Here is a 19,329-nt window from a genome sequence, read left to right as displayed (position 1 = left end):
TGTGCCAGTCTAATATTAGTTTTTGATCTACTTTAAATGTTATTATTGGCATGACTTCTCTTTCAATCTGATACCTAACTCGAATTACTTGTACTTGATTGACAGGAATTTTCCTGTATGTTGTTAAATATAGGAGTAAAATAAAAAACGAATTAAATCATTGTAAGAAAATTAAAGTATTTATAATTTATTTAAAGGGGAAAATTCTTTAAACAAGTTGTGGCATATAATCCATTTGACAGGCAATTCATTGCAATAGCACATGCTACTTTAATGAGAAGCAAACAATATTTCTAAGATCACGTCATATGGGCCACATATTTCAGCTATCAAGTGCACAGTGCTTATGTATAATTTGTTGAAATTTTATATTCTGCTGTAGTGAGATTTGCATCGTGGATTTATTTTAATGCGTTTTTATCCAGAGAATAAACAAAGTTTACATTGTTTATTTTCAGATAACGGGTGCCTTTTATTGTAGCCACAACAGTTCTTAACTAAAGATGACGTCAGCGATTACTTCGTTGTTTGTAGAGGGGGAGAATCAGTATTGATACGCAAGTGGAATCTGCCTCTTTCTCACTGGATTCCTTTAATTTTTCTAATTCTTTCCGCATAATATGATATCGAATAAATGCAATCAAATCCTGAAATCTTACTTTATAATCTGGACGAATAAGATCATAATGAACTGATAAATTACAAATATGTATCTTTTAAATAGTGAGAATTTTCCATGAAATCATTTTCATAAATGTGGGAATGAAATTGTTGTAAATCTTACATTTTGCTACGTATTAAATTCGTAGTTAGGAATTCACCGTTTAAAGTAATAACATCCAAATTAGAGACAAAGGGTTAAAATGCACTTTCTTCACAAGGGTCAAATTCTAGACATACAAATTTTGAAAGGAAATGGAAATACCATTTATCTTGACAAGTAAGTCACGATATATTTTGTATATACATTTAAGTAAAGAAAAAAATTAGTAGAAAAAAGGTGGAAAAAAAGTTTTTGGGGTGGGGAGAAACTTTAACCCTTCGTCAAAATGCACCACGTCGTGCGACCTCACAACACCACTATCAACTTTATCATCAGCACCGCTAACCTTCAACTTTGCCATCTAGTAAAAGTAACCTTGACATGTACAAAACCCATCCTTTCCCTACGAATCACAAATTTTATTATTTATTGCACGCATGCCAAGTTTCTTTGGCTACTGGTAGGGTGCATAAGAAACGCGGAGGCACAAATGAGAAGGAAAGTGAAAAGTTTTACGCCTGAATGATCACTTCTTCAGTGCCTCCTCTTTTGAATAATGACAGGTTTTCTTTGTACATTACTTAAACTCCTCCATTTAACCTTTTGATTCTTGCCTCTAGTTTTGGATGGCTATCTGTGCGTTATCGGCCACGGGCCATAATAAAGGAAAGTGATTACCGTGGTTCTAATCGTTAAAAAACTCCCGATATAAATACGGGTATGTTTTAGTGCCTCGTTTAGAGATGAGCTTGCTTTATCTAAATGTTTTGTTAACTTCGGGGAAGACGTTAAGCTGTATGTAATAGCTGAGTAACTACGCTTTCTGATAAGAAATTTTGTTAACGAAGAGAGGTAAAATTTCAGTAAAATCCGTTTCTTTTATGCAGTAATTCCGTTATATCTCGAACCTAGAGGTAATTTAAAGAGTTAACTATGTTTATAAATGTTTATAGAAATTATTTATGCGGAATTTTGTGAGTAATTTAAAGAGTTAACTGTGCTTATAAATGTTTATAGAAATTATTTATGCGGAACTTTGCGGCATAAATCAACCAGATTGAATTTATTTCAACTAGTATTAGAAACTCTGCGTTATTTTAAAATTAATATTATATTATTAATGTATTTTAAATACATCAGCCTATGTAAAGTGATGCATTTATATGAAAACAAAATTATAAATTATAAATTGATGTTACACGTAGACAAGTGACGCTTAACCGAGATAATGGTTATCGAGGCTGACTGTCGTAATGAAAGGCCCGGGTTCGAACCCCGGAGGAAGCATGGATGTTTGTAAATATACAGTGTCTGTGCGGCATGGGGGCACTCTAAATATGCGGCGAGAGAGCCGAAAGTTCTCTTGAAAGGTTGATGGTAGGAGAAGAGGGGTCGGACCCGTTCCCCCGGGGTACTCTTCTTCAAAATTTGGGAGGGGGGCGGAACTAGCTAAACTCGTAGTGTCACCTGTATGGTGCTCAAGGCTCTTGTCAACTACAGACGCAGTCTTGCACTTCCTGCCACGATGAATTTCGTGGGCTTGTTCTGATGTTACTCTCAGACAAGTGAGGCAAATCACAACAAATTATAGACAAAGTATCCAAATAACGTGGTTACAGGTGTTATTTCCTTAAATATTAGTCCGATACAAGTATTTTTAGTTATGAAGCTTTTTAAGATAACATGGAGGATTTTACGGAAGCAGATTTATTATTACAATGAAAGTCTTCTAAAAAATGAAAAAATTTTTAACTTTTTATATGGCTCTCGTATATCAAATGATCCAGTTCGTAAAATATCCATTTCTTTAGGCTTCCTATTTTTATGAATAATGTTCTCAGAGATATTCGAAAATAAATTTATTGACTTAAGTAATTTTTCAGTTCCTATCACTAAAAACTAAAATATGTTCAGTAAGATTTTGACCAGATTTAAGATGAAAGAGAAGTTCCTCTTTTCACGATTATGGCTCTATTTTAGGTAAAACAGCTCACATTATTAACTTGTTTACAAAGTCCGTAAAACTATTAATTTATAAGGTCTCAACGAATTAAATATATGGCACTTTTAAAGGAATGAAAGCGAAAACTTATAATTTAATCCCTGGAAAATGTGCTATTTTTGTAAAACAAAAATAATTATATCAGCATTAAAAATCAATATATGCATTATTTCATTTAAGGCACCTATATTTAGGTGATTTTTAAATATCTCTTCCCAGAAGGAAAGAAAAATTTACAATTCACATTCACAAAAAGGTGTCCTGGTGTATAAAACAAATAGTCATTATAAGCAAAATCATTAAACTAAATCCCAAATGTAACGTACTATTTTTTACTAATCTTAGTTAGCTTACCAACTGATTGCTAACCAGGTAAATTTATCTGTTGTTAGCAACTTACTTCCCATATGGAAACTGATTAACTAAAGCAATACAAAATAAATCAAGTAAAATCAAAGATTTAACAAAATGTGCAGCTTCAAGAATAATAACAAAGACGTTAATTACAAGTTTAAAACTGTCAGTAATTTGCAGAAAATAGAACATAAACTACACTTTCAACAACGGAAATTCAGTGTTCATACAGAGCTCGAAACACAATCAAGGTAACAATTGATCTCTCCTTAATTTAATACTACGTCAAGAAGGTTAAAGTAACTTACCGCTACAAGTGCGGTGTGAGTTCTCATCGTCGTTTTCTAATTAAATTCACTGACAAGGCAAGTACAATGATCGATGTAAAAATTATTTGCGTAATTTTTTCCTTTCTCCATGCGCTCAGAGGAGCTTCTCTAAATTTTAAAATGGATACGTACACGTAGGGATTGTTTTCATTTTATTAACTGAGATAAACCCTCGCAAGCTACCTGTAAAGGTCATGTCGAACTTTTCCCTTGAATTTTATGCCAGCCTAATACATGAACCTACCCATCGCAGCAAAGTCAATATTAACTGACGTTCAGTCTATGATTTCACTGAATCAGCTTCACATTAACCTTCTATAATTATTTATGAATGATTTGAGGCGTAAGGAGTAGCAAAGACAACACAGCGAGATTAAGTTACAGGGAAAAGAAATGAAAATACCTTATGAGATATTTTAATGTTAATATTACTATGTATTCTTAATCGGAATGTTGGTTTCTGTTAAAGAAATAATATAATAATAGTTATCTATAGTTTTCCCACAACTACTTTTCATTTGTAATGTTCTTAACTGTAATCGCGTCCTTCGGAAATGGAATTATTCGCATAAATTTCTCCTCTTGATTTCGTATGATAAAAATAAGTTAAAAAAATAATAAAGCGAATACGTGAAGAAATACGGTACTTACATATTCAATTCAATCATTTTACATAAACTAAAATTTAGTTTACTTATGCTGCGTAGAAGTATTTCACATCTGCTGCGTTTCGATGTTGCGGGTTTCATAATTTTGTATTAAAATGATTAAATGCAAACTGTTTTAAAATTATTTTTTGCTACTGAAGTGCAAAATTTCTATTTTATTTTAGTGACAGAAAACGTCTGATTATGATATAGAGTAGTCATGTTTTGGAATATTTATGATAGGACATAAATCAGTTCCTGTTATCAACCTAGTGCCATATCAGATATAATAATACACGCTAGATCTAATTTTAATTAATATATGAAAACTATGAAATGTTCAAACCGATTTCCGATAAATGTATAGTATAAGTATATTGGTAGGTATAAACATGTTATAAGTACAGAGCAATATTTTATTAATTACATTTTGTTTGTTAACGAATACTAATTATGGAAACATACATATTCCCTCACATTTTTGTGTTAAAATATTAGTAACAGAAAAGTACGAATTTTGATAATTAACTTTGTAATTACATGTGTAAATGTAATAAAATTTAATAACGAACAAAACAAATAAACAATATAGAAAACAAACATAATTTCATTTTAATTACGATTTTATTTATTATTTATAGACAGATTTTAAAACTACAAAGTGTTTTTCTACTGTTTCGCATAAAATGCTGCTTATTTAATAAGCTCATTAACTGAAGGAAGAGTGAGTGAGTGAGAGGTTATTGGCGCAAAACCAAAGATGATTATACCGCACCAAACACAAGATGGGATGATTACAATTGATGAAATTAAAATACAATAAATAAAAACAAGTACACAAATAAATGTTAAAAAATTAATTGAAGAAAGAAATGTTTTTTCTATTTTCATTGAAAGATCTGTAAGTATTATGCATGAAAGATTTGAGGGAAAATAATCTCCAATAAACTACGGTTTGAAAGAATTACAAAAGTTTAAAAAGAAACAAAATGCAGCTTTTAAAATAAAACAAGAATTTGTAACAAATTAGAAATTTCGCGGAAATTATAAATGCATTAAAACACAGGAAGTATACTGGAATCATACAAAATATACTTTTAAAATTTCAAATAACTCTTCATTTTGGTGTTAAACTTCCTTTCCGTTTTCTTAAAAGATTTTGATTTTCTTAAAAGATGATGTTATAAAAATTGGTATACACAAAGGAAATAATTTTTAGTAAGCACTATACTCAAAGGAAATAATTTTTATTAAGCACTATACTCAAAAGAAATAATTTTTATTAAGCACTATACTCAAAGAAAAGTATTATTTAAAAAAATACTAAAAATTTTCGTCGATTTTTTGAACAGCTGTTATTGATAATTCTAATATCGACACATTAAAAATATATTAATTCTGAAAATGTTTCATCAGATTGAAAAATATATTATTTCACTTACCTTGTAAATATCTTATTCGGAGAGCTAAAAGTTTCGGACTCTCAAAGTGACATTAGTCAGTGTGTACCTAGTCGCTTCCGGAATGCCTTGATATTCTGTCTCTTCAGCAGCGGAGTGCCTCTGCTAAATTGACCCGTGGTCACTCTTTTACCTAGCGTTTATGCCCTCCCGCCGCCTGTGACGTCAGAACCAATGGCAGTACTTCGGCGTCTGCCGTTGGTCGTTGACTTGGCGTCACGTGATTGCGCATGGAAGGTCAATGTTGAAGCGAAGAATTTTGATGTATTTTTGTTTTTCTTCTTTCCCTCTCGCGGTGGATCTCTTGCTACAGATTCTTCTTTTTTCCTGATCAATTTTGAGGGTCACGGTCGCCAAGGCTGTTTACTAACAGACGCCCGAGTTTTTTGCTTCACCTAGGAAACGATTGAATTGGATTAGAATTTGCATTTTTGCGCTTAAAATGCGGAGGAGTCGGTTGTGGTTCATGGGGCCAAATGGCGTTAATTGTTACGATGAGCATCGCGTGAAAATGTAGTTCAAATATCGTACTGGTAATTGGGAAAATTGTATTAAAGCAGAGTTGAAATTAAGATGTAAATAATTTATAAATTGTATCGAAATTTTACTCAAAATTAAATTTGTTGATGTCATTATAACGCAATTCATTTAAATTGCATTTGAATAGTATTAATTTGAACTAATATTCAGCAAAATCAATGCAAAAAAATAGAACTATTTTACAGTAAGAAGAAAGGCAATGTTTGATAAATGAATGAGACCTCATTGATACAGATGAACTTCAGTAAATCAATGAAACTTCATTTGGTTCGAAACTGATTTCTTTTGAAAGAGATTTAGTAATAAAAACTGTTTCATATTTAGAGTTATTATAATGTATAATTAAAATGTAAAAAAATAAAAGCGTTTAACTTGAAGCGTTTAACTTGAAGAAATCAAATCTAATGCAGAGCAAACGCTAAATTTGCATTTTAAAACTTATTCTTAGAGAAATGAATTTAAAAAAAATCAAAGCAATTGTAATGTAATAAAAATTTGACACCTTTGATAAATTGCTTTTAAAAGCTTTATAAATATAAGCATAGTATCGGCTGTACAAGCTTAAGAATTACAAAATCGAATATCCATTAACTAAGTCAGCACTATTCAATTCAATGGCTATTGTAATCATCATATAAAAATTTCTGTCGGTACAGTTAAGCCCCTTTGTGAATTTCTAATCCTGGAATTAAAGGTTAAAAAACTCACTTAAATAAACTTTCGAATAGAAGGGAGTATAAAATGCAGGTTTTAGCACCACAGATGCTATTAATCTCAATAATCCTCACATTTTGTTTTTATTACTTTTCAAGTAAAAGAATGTTGCCACCAAATGTTATCGTTATATATTGCTTTTAAAGAATTAATGTAACGGATATAAAAAACGTACTATCGGGAACTACGTACTATCGGGATTAACGCTCTATCGTGAACTCTAAAGATATGCTGTTTTGAAATATTTTATGATTCTGCTTTGAATTTCATGTGGCCTAAGTGTGAAGAAAGTGATATTTAACAAATAAAGTTAAAAAGACGGAAAGTTAATAATAAAAAGATATAAAAAGTTATGTTATTCATTTTACTAAGAAAACTGAACACTGATATTATGAACTGAGGAAAGAATGAAAAAAATAATAATACCAACAAACATTATATAGGAAATTCTAAAGATATGTTGCTTTTAAAAATTTTATGATTTTACTGTGGAATTTATTTTGACGTAAGTGCAAAGAAAGCGATGTTTAATAATAAAGTCAAAAAGACAGAACAGTTGTGTTAGCAAAGGGGAGTTCAAGAGCAGAATGGTAAACTGAGAGCTCAGCGACAGCATAAAAACTTTTTTTTTTCATCATAAGACCAATTTTATAGTTAAAATTCCATTTTGTACATTCTGAAACGCAAAACTTATAATTACAAATATCCTTTGGCAACATAATACATAACCGATAATTGATGTCCCTCCCCCTTTTTTTTAACTGCGAAACATTAAATAGAAAAGTAATTTTATTACACATATTTGAATAGAGTTGAAATTATACTGAGTTACTACATAGTTAACATTATATTAAGCTGGCTATAATTTTACTAATAATTAAATCTATTTAATAAAATTTTCGCCATGGCAACAAAAAATATGTTTGTATCCGATTGTTTTTAAATGGCATTTAACATTAGCTATCAGTAAACATCCGCAAGGCTCATTCTTTCTGAAAATATTAAGATAATTATTTTTCCTCTCTTCTTACTTTAATGAATTCAATCTTTGGGACTGTCAACTTCATGCTGCGTCATTTCTCAAGAGATCCTATCTCTATACTGCCGATTTAACGCTTCATGCACTCACTGTAAATGTGGTTTTTCCTTATTAGCGCTGGACTAGAGAAAAACCTCACTTTACAGCGGATTTTTTTTTGCTGACCATATCTTAACACGTTCACTATTCCCATAGGTAGTTAACACGTTGAGCGCGGCGCCGGTCCCTGGGGACCGGCAGTGAACTTTCCGTGTAGCCGGCGTCGGTCCCCGGGGACCGGCACTGGAATTTTAGTTTCGCTGGCGTCGGTCCGCGGAACCGACAATATTAAAGTTAAAAAATAAATATATAGTCTCAATGAAATGTGATCAAATTTAGTTTTAATGAAATGTATTGAAACATTCTAAACAAAAATGCGGCTTAGCTCGCTGCCGGCTGAACGGAAAGGACAGCAAATTCGGCGCCGCGCTCAACGTGTCAAAGTAATCGCTGACGTTTCAAACTTAAAAGACTAATTTAATTGCTTGTAAAGGCTTTATTGGTTACAAATAATAAGAGATATCAGAAAAATACAAATAATTTTGGTGAAGGAAAATCAAAATCTTACAATTGCTTTCAATAAAAACAATCCTTTTTAGCTTACAAACATAAATTTACTGCCCACTTCACACATGTCTGCAAGAGCAAAAAATAATAAATTCTAAAATCAAAGCTTTGCTGACCGATAATAGATGGTGCAAAATATATTTGAAGAACATTTATCCCCAGGGTGCCACATACAATATAGAGTCATTTCTGAACTGCCAAAGACTTTATTTAACATTATGTAGAAAGATAATAATTGTGCCCCACGGGTTTTGGTTGCGGCATAGAATGAAAAATCTTTGACACCCACTGGTGATGTTCATGGCAGTGAATGTGCTGAATTGGTTAGCAAAATAAACATTAGCGAATTGAACAAATTTGACTCCGGTTTAAAGGACTAAAACTGCGTTTGATTATTTTTGTACAATTTTGAAGTTTACTATCAAACCAATTAATTCATAATTTGATAAATAAAATAATCACTGGCTTATTCAGAAAATTTGACTCTAAATAAAAAAAAATGGAAAAAGAAAATTAATTCACATTTGTACCATATTTAATTTTATTCTCAAACTAATTAGTTCATGGGTTGGTAAGCAAATTAATAATTGACGAGTTCAGGAAAAATGACTCTAATTTAAAGGACAAAAATTTCACCTGACGATTATTACATATACAACTTTATTAGTTTTGCTTTCAAAATAACTTAATCGTAAGTTGATGAGAAAATAATCACTAGCGAATTTACGAAATTCGATTCCAATTATTCATTTATTGTTTCATAATTAGTGATGCGGCTGTAAAAAGAGAACCATTAACTAAAAATTATCCGAAGCTATGAAGCGGTTCCGTGTAATTCAGTTGATATAGGTACAGGCTGAAGCAAGACCAGTACCTGTGCATTCAAATAGGCATATGAGGTATCGCCGGGCCTTGCTAACTGCTAAGCCTCTGCCCTGGGTGGAATTCTGAGCGAGAACATCTCGGGCTCTCCGTGTATTTTGGGTGTCCCCTTGCTGCACAGACACTATACCATGCCTTCTCAAGAATTTGAACCTGAACCCTTCGGCATGACAATCAGGGATACTCACTATTGTCCCGTCTGGGCGGTAATTCAGTCCATTCACTAATGGAGAGGAACATCTAGTTTCAACTTCCAGGCGGAACACAGGGCATTATTGTGCCATCTTTCATTAGAACCTATGGAAGGGTAAAGAACTCTCTAACTTCTGTTGCTAGAACAAGCTTCATTCCAAATACAAGATACGAGTGCTGTATGCCAGAGCCGGATTTAGACTTGATAAGGCCTCAGCTATTTGAGAATTGGGGTCCTTTAGAAGTCTCTTATACTATAGTTTAATACTATATTTATGTAATTATTTTAATTTTGGGAGGCCCTAAGCTATAGCTTAAGTAGCTTATACGTAAATCCTGCACTCGCTGTACCCTTAGTCACATGATATTGAACCCTTACAATCAATGTTTTCTCCTTCTCCATATGTAGAAACGATACCTAAAATATCGCTGTTAAACCACGCACAAACAATTATTTACCAGTAAATAATTGTTTGTGCGTACCAAAGTATACAAAATATGGAGTTAAAATAATACTTTTATTAATTACAATAATAGTGGAAATTTAGTAAAAATTGTGAATTACATCTATATACACCAAATCAAACAAATGTGTTTGTGTGAATTTGGTGTATCATGCATGAAAGAGACATTGTTAAAAACGTAAATAAAAGCGCAGGCATAATAATTAAAAAAGCATATAGTTTCAACTTGAAACGTAAAGACAATATGCAGCTTCTGAATATAAGTTAGAACTAAAGATTCGTGCATGATAACTTAAGCAACATATGGAGTTCATGTTCATCTTGGAGCACGTGGAATGGCAGTGCTTTCTAGTCACGCAGATGATGAATATCTTCACAGCGTTGTTTAATGTATGATAATATAATGCAGCAAGAAAAACTGGAAGACTAAATTTTGCAAGAAAAGAAATGGAAACACCCACACGTTTCTAATGCAATGAAATGACCAGACAAGACATCTTTTCATATGCTAATGTTCAAAATTTAAATTAAAAAACTCTGCATTTAAAATTTAATTTTCATTTGTTCTTATCATTTAATTTATAACGTAGAAAAGCTAAATTGGTTAATCTTTGGATTATGGAAACTTCGCGATTTTTTGGCGAAAATTTGGCGACCAACCCTGCTACAGCAACTGCTAGTTTTTTTTGTTTTTTTTTGACGCGATTTTGTTTTCACGAAATAAAGGCATGCTTTTTTTTTTTTTTTTTTTTTTTAAACTCAACATTTTTTTTCCAACAATCTGCTAGCCGAATTACGCTTATGCTAGAACTTTTATGGAACAAAAGTGCTTAATCATGACGAAGATTAGGTGCGAAATTGGGAGAAAGTGCAGAATTGCAAACTGCTTGCCGCGTTTTTAAGAATTGCACATACACGGTATCCATGTACACGTCGACCTATTTTCACTTAAAAAAACATCCCAGAATTGCACAAAAATGCGCACACTCTTGACTTTATCCATCTACACTGCTAAAGTCCTAGCTTACCTTTAAATTAGAGTAACCTTTATCGCCTTACCAAAATGTCGTCAAACTACCTGTTACCATATTCCAAAGATTAGCCGCTAAATTTTACTCAATAAGTTATGTTTATTTGGAGAACAACAGTGAGAAATAATGTGAAAAACACATTTATCGAAAATAAAGGTAATTTTAGAAAGTATTAAAAGAAATTTGATCTTTATATCAGAAATATAATCTCAATATAGACTAGTGCAAGCAGCAGATGCTGTTTCATCGCAGTGTATTTCAAACACACTACGTCTTTCCAAATACCGTAATTGAAGATAGTAATTGTGAAATCTGATAAGTTTCCCTACTCTTCATAATTGCTGTTTTTAACTGCATCATTTTAAGGGTAATAAGCATTTCAAGACTCTTGGGAAATACATTTCATCATAGAATTAATTGACTATTAAATGAAATAATTTTAATTAAAAGGGAACACTACCGTCATTTCCACTGCAGTATCATTTTGTAAATACGTCACACAGCAATGAAATTCTATGTTTATAACTCTTTTCAGACCTCATTTTTTAGAAATAAGCAATTATTATTTATATGTATAAGGTAAATTCAAAAGAATTTACTTTATACATACATTTGAAACATTGACCACGACCCTTGTTTTAAAAGAAGATGTAAAAATCAAAATTGGGAGATTGATTAAGATGGTTGAACACATTAAGTGCGGAAAACGTGATATTTAATAAAAAATAATTCATAAAAAGTTAAAAATTAAAACACAATAAAAAAAATTTATTAGGAAAACTGAATATTGATATGATGAACTGAAGAAAGACTGAAAAGAATATAAAAATGTATGGCATTACTTAACAGTGCGTCGTGAATTCTAAACATATTCTGCTATGCAGATTTTAAAAATTTTGTGGTTTTGTTGTTGAACTGTATGTTGTATAAAAGCAAAGAAAATGACACTTAATAATAAAGCTAAAAAGACAAATACCCCCCCCCCTAAAAAAAAACGTTTAGTAGTAACGAGTGTAACAGCAGACTCGTAGACTGAGAGCTCGGAGAGAGTGTAAAAAATCTTAACAAACCCTTTTGGGCGACCGTTAAAATCTGAAACATTTCAGACTCTGATAAATTGTTATTTTGAATTAATGATAGGTATCGATGCTGAAGGTTGCCCGGTAAATCGGAATTTTACTGATTGAACAATTTATTAAAGTTTAAACAATTTTTAAGATTTCCATCCCAATAAATAAATATTAAATCTTATTTTAAGTTTTTTTAAAATTTATTACGTGTTCCGCCATTAGGCACTACGCCGAAGAGAGGTTGCTCCATAACATACATTTTCAGAGAAACTGGCTCATATCCACGTTACACATCGGGAAACTATGAAAACGCCGATGCACCCAGCCCGTTTGCCGGGATTCGAACCCCGGACCGAACTATCAGAGTTTAGCAGCTTTAACCACTCGTCCGCGGATGGGTATTATCGCGAGGTTAAATATTATTTTACATTTAAGCTTGTTTAAGATTACTTGGCGGCAGACGACTCATTATCCTTGCTTTTTACTTTAATCCTTCGTATTAATTAATTGGAACAAGAGTAAAATCAAAGTTTGTTTATTATGAACTTGTAGTTATAGCTAAAAATTTAATAACTGAATCCCCGCTAATTGAAAGCTGGGAGTACAGCAAGTTTTAAATACAGAATAATATGAAATATTTAACAAGCCGACTGCTAATTCAAAAACTGTAGACATGAATGTTATCAAACGTCAGAAAACTAACTGAACTCAGGACAGCTTGTAGAATCATTAGGTTAATTGGAAGCAGAAAAGATGAAAAATATGCAACCGCCTTCGCCGGGAATCGAACCACGGACCTCTGGAATACCGGCCGAGCGTGCTACCGTTACACCACGAAGGCACGCTAGGGAAGTGGGAGAAATACCTCATAAGCTAACCAGGCGCGTGGATTACGAGAATACAGCTCATTAGCTAGATTGCCAAATTCTGTCTTCTTAATTTACACATTCTTTTGCCTTTAAAACACACTAATTTACATTTCTGGTGAAACTGACGGAAGAAAAAGAAGTACAGGATAGAATTACGATAAAAGTAACATGTTATTTAAAAATGAAACCTTTGCAGTTGTTTAATTTTTCTGATACTAATGAATTATTCTCTTCGAATCGAATTATCGAAGTCTAATAAAATATCCAGGTAAAAAAGAAAATTAATTCAAATGCTTATTTAAAACTATATCTTGTAATTCACCTAAAACTGACAAATAATAAACATGGGTACATTCCATGTTTAAAGAACTCATGTATTTAAATAAGCATGACACACAATGTAACGCTCACCTAAGAAACTATGTCTAGTTAAATGGGATTCTACCCTGCACACAAGCAAATGCACAGTTCACTCACCAGATGCACAGGCTAGGTAGAAGGCTCGTCATCTTAGGCTCATACATTGTACTACATGATAGCGACAGCACTTTCCATAAACTAAAGTGCGCTTGCTTTTTCAAGTAAGCTAATTTGTATTCTGGTGAAAGCTGACGGAAGAAACAGAAGGTGCAGAAAATAATTAACATAAAAATAATGTGTTATTTAAAACAAGCTTAGGTTATGACCGTTACTTTTGTATTAGAGAATACAGACATGGAAAGTAATATGATATTTTAAATACGTAACTTTATACTATCGAAAATAATCTTTAACACCCGTATAATGTAATTCTATTGGGAAAGCTTCCAATTAATTCTTTCCTTTCATCTAGTAGAATCCGGACACAGAATCCGTACTCTATATGTATTATAAAATTCGAAAAATATCTTAAAGAATCACTCGTTGATTTTATATTTATTTTCGCGAATAAGACATTCTAAAATTTAAAATGCCGCCTTCAATACGTTCAATGCATTTAGAAACACATTTCGATACTTCAATACATTACGAAATTTAAAAAAAGCACGTTTCGCGAAGAAACTTTTCTAAAAGATAACGTGGAAGCATTCCAAACAACCTGTTTTTGAAGTATTTGTTGAAACGAAAAAACTTCCATTTTGACCCAAAATTTAAAACAACTTTTGAACGTGCAGTATGTGACAATGATTTCGTCATAAAGGGGAAAATGAAGAATGACAAACGAATGCTTTGGCTAGAGGCAAGAATTGTAGATAACTGCTAATAGCATAAGAGACATTCTGTGCCCCATCTTATCAAGAGACGCTTTTTTTTCCATTATTTTTTTTTTCCAGACAGTTAAGCATTACGGGGAAAAAGGTGTAGCCTATGTTAGGTTTTCATAGCCTAAATGGGCGAGTTTTACGAAACGGAATGTTTTGTCCGTACAGGATGTGTAATTATGAATGCAGGTTTTCCCTCCTGGATTCATAGCTAATATATATTTCAGTGCAATGACTATTATTATAATTACGATTTTAATTATAACTGTGAAACCTTTGTTGTGAAATCGCTTTCCAAAAGAGAAGTTTTTTATTTATGCAGTATAAATTCATTTTTGGGTATTTCACACCACATACATAGTGTAATTTATACTGCACTAAGATACTGCTAATAACCACTGTATGTTTTCATTCACCGATAGATATAATACCATCGATACAAGAGAATCATATGTGTGATAAAAATTTAAACGTGATAAAACACATGATGATGGTGCTCATGCTTTTTATGTCCCAATAATAGGTAGCCGTAAGTATTCCCAAATCCTCTTTTCTAGTCCAAAGGGGTTTGCCCCTGAGGGAAAACTTTTCGTTTTGCGATTTTGCGTCGAATCACTCCGAATGTCCGTTTCACTTTTTAAACTGTTGCCACCAAATATTATCGCCCTGTATTATATTTGAAGAAATTAAATAATAAAGAATCTGCATAAATGTATGTATGTTTCTCGCATTGTGACAAAACAACGGTACCTAGAGCCCTCCAATTTTGAATGACGTAATCCTACTGCGAATATGGGCATCTGAAAGCCCAAATTTGAAATTTAGAATTTGTTTTATTATATATTTCATATTTTGTAAAACTTTAACGAAATTTTCATTAACAAACTCAAGGATTTCAAAGCGAGCAATGGCAACGTTGTACAGAAAAAGCATTTTTATCTCCAGCGCGCGAAACTCTGTATCGGAAATTCTAAAGATATGCTCAGTTTAAAACTATTTTGCGATATTGCTCTTTACAGAATCGAACTGAATTTTATGATTTAAGTGCGAAGAATATGATATTTATTTAATAAAGGTAATACGCAAAATTTTAAAAAACGCCCCTTTGGACGTAATTTATAATCTGAAACCTTTCAGTTTTTTTTTTTTTTTTTTTTCATAACTTTTTCAATGAAACACAGTAAAGCAGTGGTCTTCAAACTTTGTCGACTCACGGAACCCCTAGAACTATAAGGTATTTTCGGGGAACTCCATCTCATAAAAAATATATGTTAATTTAAAGTAAATCATTATGTTATAGGTACTTTACGTAAAGACAACTAAAGAAACAATTTTGCGTTTTTATTGGAAAATTTTAACAGATAATTAATGTAATTTATTCATTAATAGCATTAACTCCTGCTCCAGACGTCAGCTACGCTTGTATTATTTTAGTGTTAGGAGTGTGTTTGCTTTTTTCCGTTAAACAGTCAAGATTTACCTGTATTGATGGTATCTGCAATCGCATTTCAAATTCTGAGTTTAATTTGTTTGTATATTTTTTGTTGCCACATACATTGAGAAAGATTTTCACGCAAATAAATTGTTCCGAAATGCATTGAAATTTGTATAGCCGTGTGAGAAATTCGCAAAGCATTGCACATCATTCTCTTTGACATACCTGTATTATGAAAACATGTTAAGTCTTAAAACTAAACCATAGCTAAATGTATCTTTGTATTTTTTAGTTAATACACACTAGTGAGCTATTTTGAGTGCTTCATAATTTTCGCTTTAGGCCACGGGGGCAATTTGCCTAGAAGGGCTGATTAATTTCGTTTTAGCATTTTGCGTCGCCCTCAGTAAAACGGTGTTTCGCTTTCAAATTGTTGCCACGAAATAATAGAGCTCTGCATTATATCTAAAGAAATTAAATAATGAAGAACCTTCGTGAACGTATATGTGTTTCTCGCACTGGGAAAAAACAACGGTACCTAGAGCCATCAAATTCTGAATAACATAGTCCTTCACTCGAATATGGGCATCTGGAAGCCCATATTTAGAATTTGGAAATTATCTATTTCATATTTTATAAAATTTTAATGAATTTTTCATTAAAAAAAACTCAACGATTTCAAAGGGAGCAATGGCAACAATGTACCCCCCCCCCAAAAAAAAAAGTTTTTTACTTTCAGTGATATTTCTGTTGAATTCAATTTTATGGTTTAAGAGCAAAGAACATGATATTTAATAAATATAGGTAACTCACAAAATGTTTAGAAAATGACCCTTTGGGTGTAATATAAAATCTGAAAGCTTTCAGATTTTTTTTTTTTTTTTAATTTTATTTTGACTCACGGAAGTTTGAAGACCATTACAATAAAACAATACACAGGCTTACAATTAAACTTACATATTGCTTTATTGTGTTTCATTCTTGTGCATTATATTATTGTGATGAGTAAATCTGCAACAATTACATCTTACATTTTACATACATGTACTTGTATTTGCATCTGATAACAGGAAAAAAATGAGAGGCGGAGGGGACCATGTCACCAAGGTACAAACCAACGGGATTAGAGCAGAGATTATGCATGGTACTGTATTACATAATTATAATCAATATACATTATATATACTTATGTATTGGTATCTAAGCTATTAGATTACAAACAGCTATTGTTAGACTAAATTAACTTTGCAATTGGGGAACATAAAAACCGCTTTTTTGACTTAATTATTGTGTTCATGTAATTCCAATTGGGAAAAGATTTTACTTTAATTTTTGTCTTTACAGAAATATATATGTGCCATTTAGCTTTATGTAAGAATCATGTGATGGGGATTAAAATTCTGAAATGAAGCATTTTGGAAAGATTTATTACAAACATATTAATATCAAGAAGAAATTGAAAAAAAAAAAAAAAAAAAAAAAAAAAAAGACTTAAGGAGCTGTTATAAATTATCGGGAGAATTTTATCTAAGTTCTTAACACAGGAAAAGAAGTAAATGAAAATTCTAACTTTAATTTGCAAGAACTTCCTAGATCTGCATTTTAATTTGGATATTGAATTGCAGTAAATCCTATTCACATATTCTACTTTATTTTTGTTTGTATTTCTTTGCACGGTTCAAATATAAATTTTCTCAGCTATTTTCAGAGAATTAAGGGGTATGTTCTGGGACACCTATCATAAAGTTTAGAAACTGCTTTATTACCTCGTTGGCAAGTCTATAAAGCAAGCGTGATATGAAGATCCAGGCACCTTTTATTCCGCAACAAATAACGAATCGAAGTATAAAGCATCATCTCCCTTGCAAAGCAGATTTACGGCATATCTCTGCGGAGATGATTTATGTTCTGTCCACTTTCCCAGTCACCTCGACCGGTAATGCATTATTAGCATATCCGATCAGTCCAATCCTATGACAGAAGTTGCGTTCATTTCCATAGCAGAAACATTACTGATTTTATAATGACAACGGGTTATTTACTCATAATAATATTCCCAGTCCCAAATGATTATCTTCGAACCTTTCTCCCCGAAGAATCTACTACCAGCAGCTTTCAATCAATGGCATGCCGGCTGTGCAGAAAGCTAATTGTATCATAAAGTTCTATTCGTATGATTATGAAGTGGCGTTTGTTGCGTGACGCGTGTTATCAAGTGTTAATGTTCACGCTATTGTGTTTATTGCATGGGCAATAAACATGCATTAAGTCATCTAATTCCCTTTACCTACTCTATTAAGTAACCACTGTTAAAACTTAGCGATAGATTGCTTTCAATTTATGGGAAATATATGATTTGCTTAAAAAGATAGCTCTCGAATAGTTGGTCTTAGAATCATAGTAACAAGGAATGAGTCAAATAAAAAGGTCTTTCATATTACGGCTACGGCTAATTTAGTTACAAAAGTCTTTATTAAAAATACGTCAAATTTAAATTATTATGGGTCATGTCAATGAAACCATGGCGAACTATTCAAGTACTGCCGAATTTTTTATCTTGCATTTCAATAAATAAATTAATTAAATAAAAATTACCATCCTCATAATCATAAAAAATAGCAAATATATTATTAGTTAAAATACTTTGAGAATTGTTTATAAATATTAAAAAGAAAAATATTTGAAAGCTTTCAGATTTTATATTACGCCCGAAAGGGCGTCTTTTTTTAACGCTTTGTGTGTTACCTTTATTTATTAAATATCATGTTCTTCACACTTAAACCACATAAAATTCAATTCAACAGCAATATACCAAATAATTTCTGATACACTGTATCACGCATTGAAGATAAAATAATTTTATTTCTGTACAGTGTTGCCATTGCTCGCTTTGAATTGTTAATCAAAAATTCGTTAACATTTTGCAAAATACGAAATAGATAATAATACACGTTCCAAATTCGGGCTTCCAGATATTAATATTCGAATGGAGGACTACGCTTATTTGTTGTCTCTAGGTACCGTTGTTTTTTTCACAGTGCGAGAAACGTACATACATTCATACATATTCTTCATCATGTAATGTCTTTAATCATGATGCAGGGCTCTAATATTTGGTGGCAATAAGCTGAAAAGTGAAACGCCACAAAATACCAAAATGAAATTAATAGCCCTTTTATGTTAGTATCTTTTCCGTTAGAAGAACATTCAGTAGCGAAAATTGCTCCTTTCGACTGAGCTCCTCATAGGTTAGTGGAGAAGACGCAGGACTCGAAACCCGAAGATCCCGGGTTCGGAACCTATCAAAGGCAAGATACCTGGTAATTGGTTTTTATGTAAATGCCCTTCTTATTAATCCGTTTCTTTAAGTCCAGGACATTTCGAGTCTGGAATGTTCCAGCATATTCATCAGTTATACAACTGATGTTCTTCATTCAGTTTGAAATAATAAAAGTCTTGAGTTTAGACATAAGTACTTACCTGTTCTTTTGTACGATCCCTTCATCTACGCGACAATGTTTTTAAAAAGACCAAGATTCAGATTACCAGATGTAAAAATGCCGTAATTTCATATTTAAGAAATTCACTCTTTATTAACTACTATTCTCACTTTTCTTTCACATCCTTCTTCTAACAAAAATGATTTAAATTACATAATTTTAGCCCTCTTTTCTGCAATTCCTTTTGCATA

At 32.0% G+C, this 19,329-nt stretch overlaps 2 protein-coding genes across 4 annotated transcripts in view; one reads left to right on the top strand and one right to left on the bottom strand.

Moving 5' to 3' along the window:
* Nucleotides 1–5,673, bottom strand: part of LOC118200858 (uncharacterized) — a 103,826-nt gene extending 98,153 nt beyond the window's left edge. The window contains exon 1 of the mRNA XM_085821667.1: nt 5,538–5,673. The gene's annotated coding sequence lies outside the window, so the exon portion shown is untranslated. The remainder of the gene's footprint in view (nt 1–5,537) is intronic.
* Nucleotides 1–19,329, top strand: part of LOC118192407 (uncharacterized) — a 122,733-nt gene that overhangs the window by 61,565 nt on the left and 41,839 nt on the right. The window lies entirely within an intron of this gene.

This window comes from Stegodyphus dumicola, chromosome 8 (genome assembly GCF_044657685.1).
Source record: "Stegodyphus dumicola isolate Sdum_Otavi_A_Nest chromosome 8, ASM4465768v1".
In the NCBI taxonomy this organism is placed as follows: domain Eukaryota; kingdom Metazoa; phylum Arthropoda; class Arachnida; order Araneae; family Eresidae; genus Stegodyphus; species Stegodyphus dumicola.
This window is presented reverse-complemented; position numbering and strand designations above follow the sequence as displayed.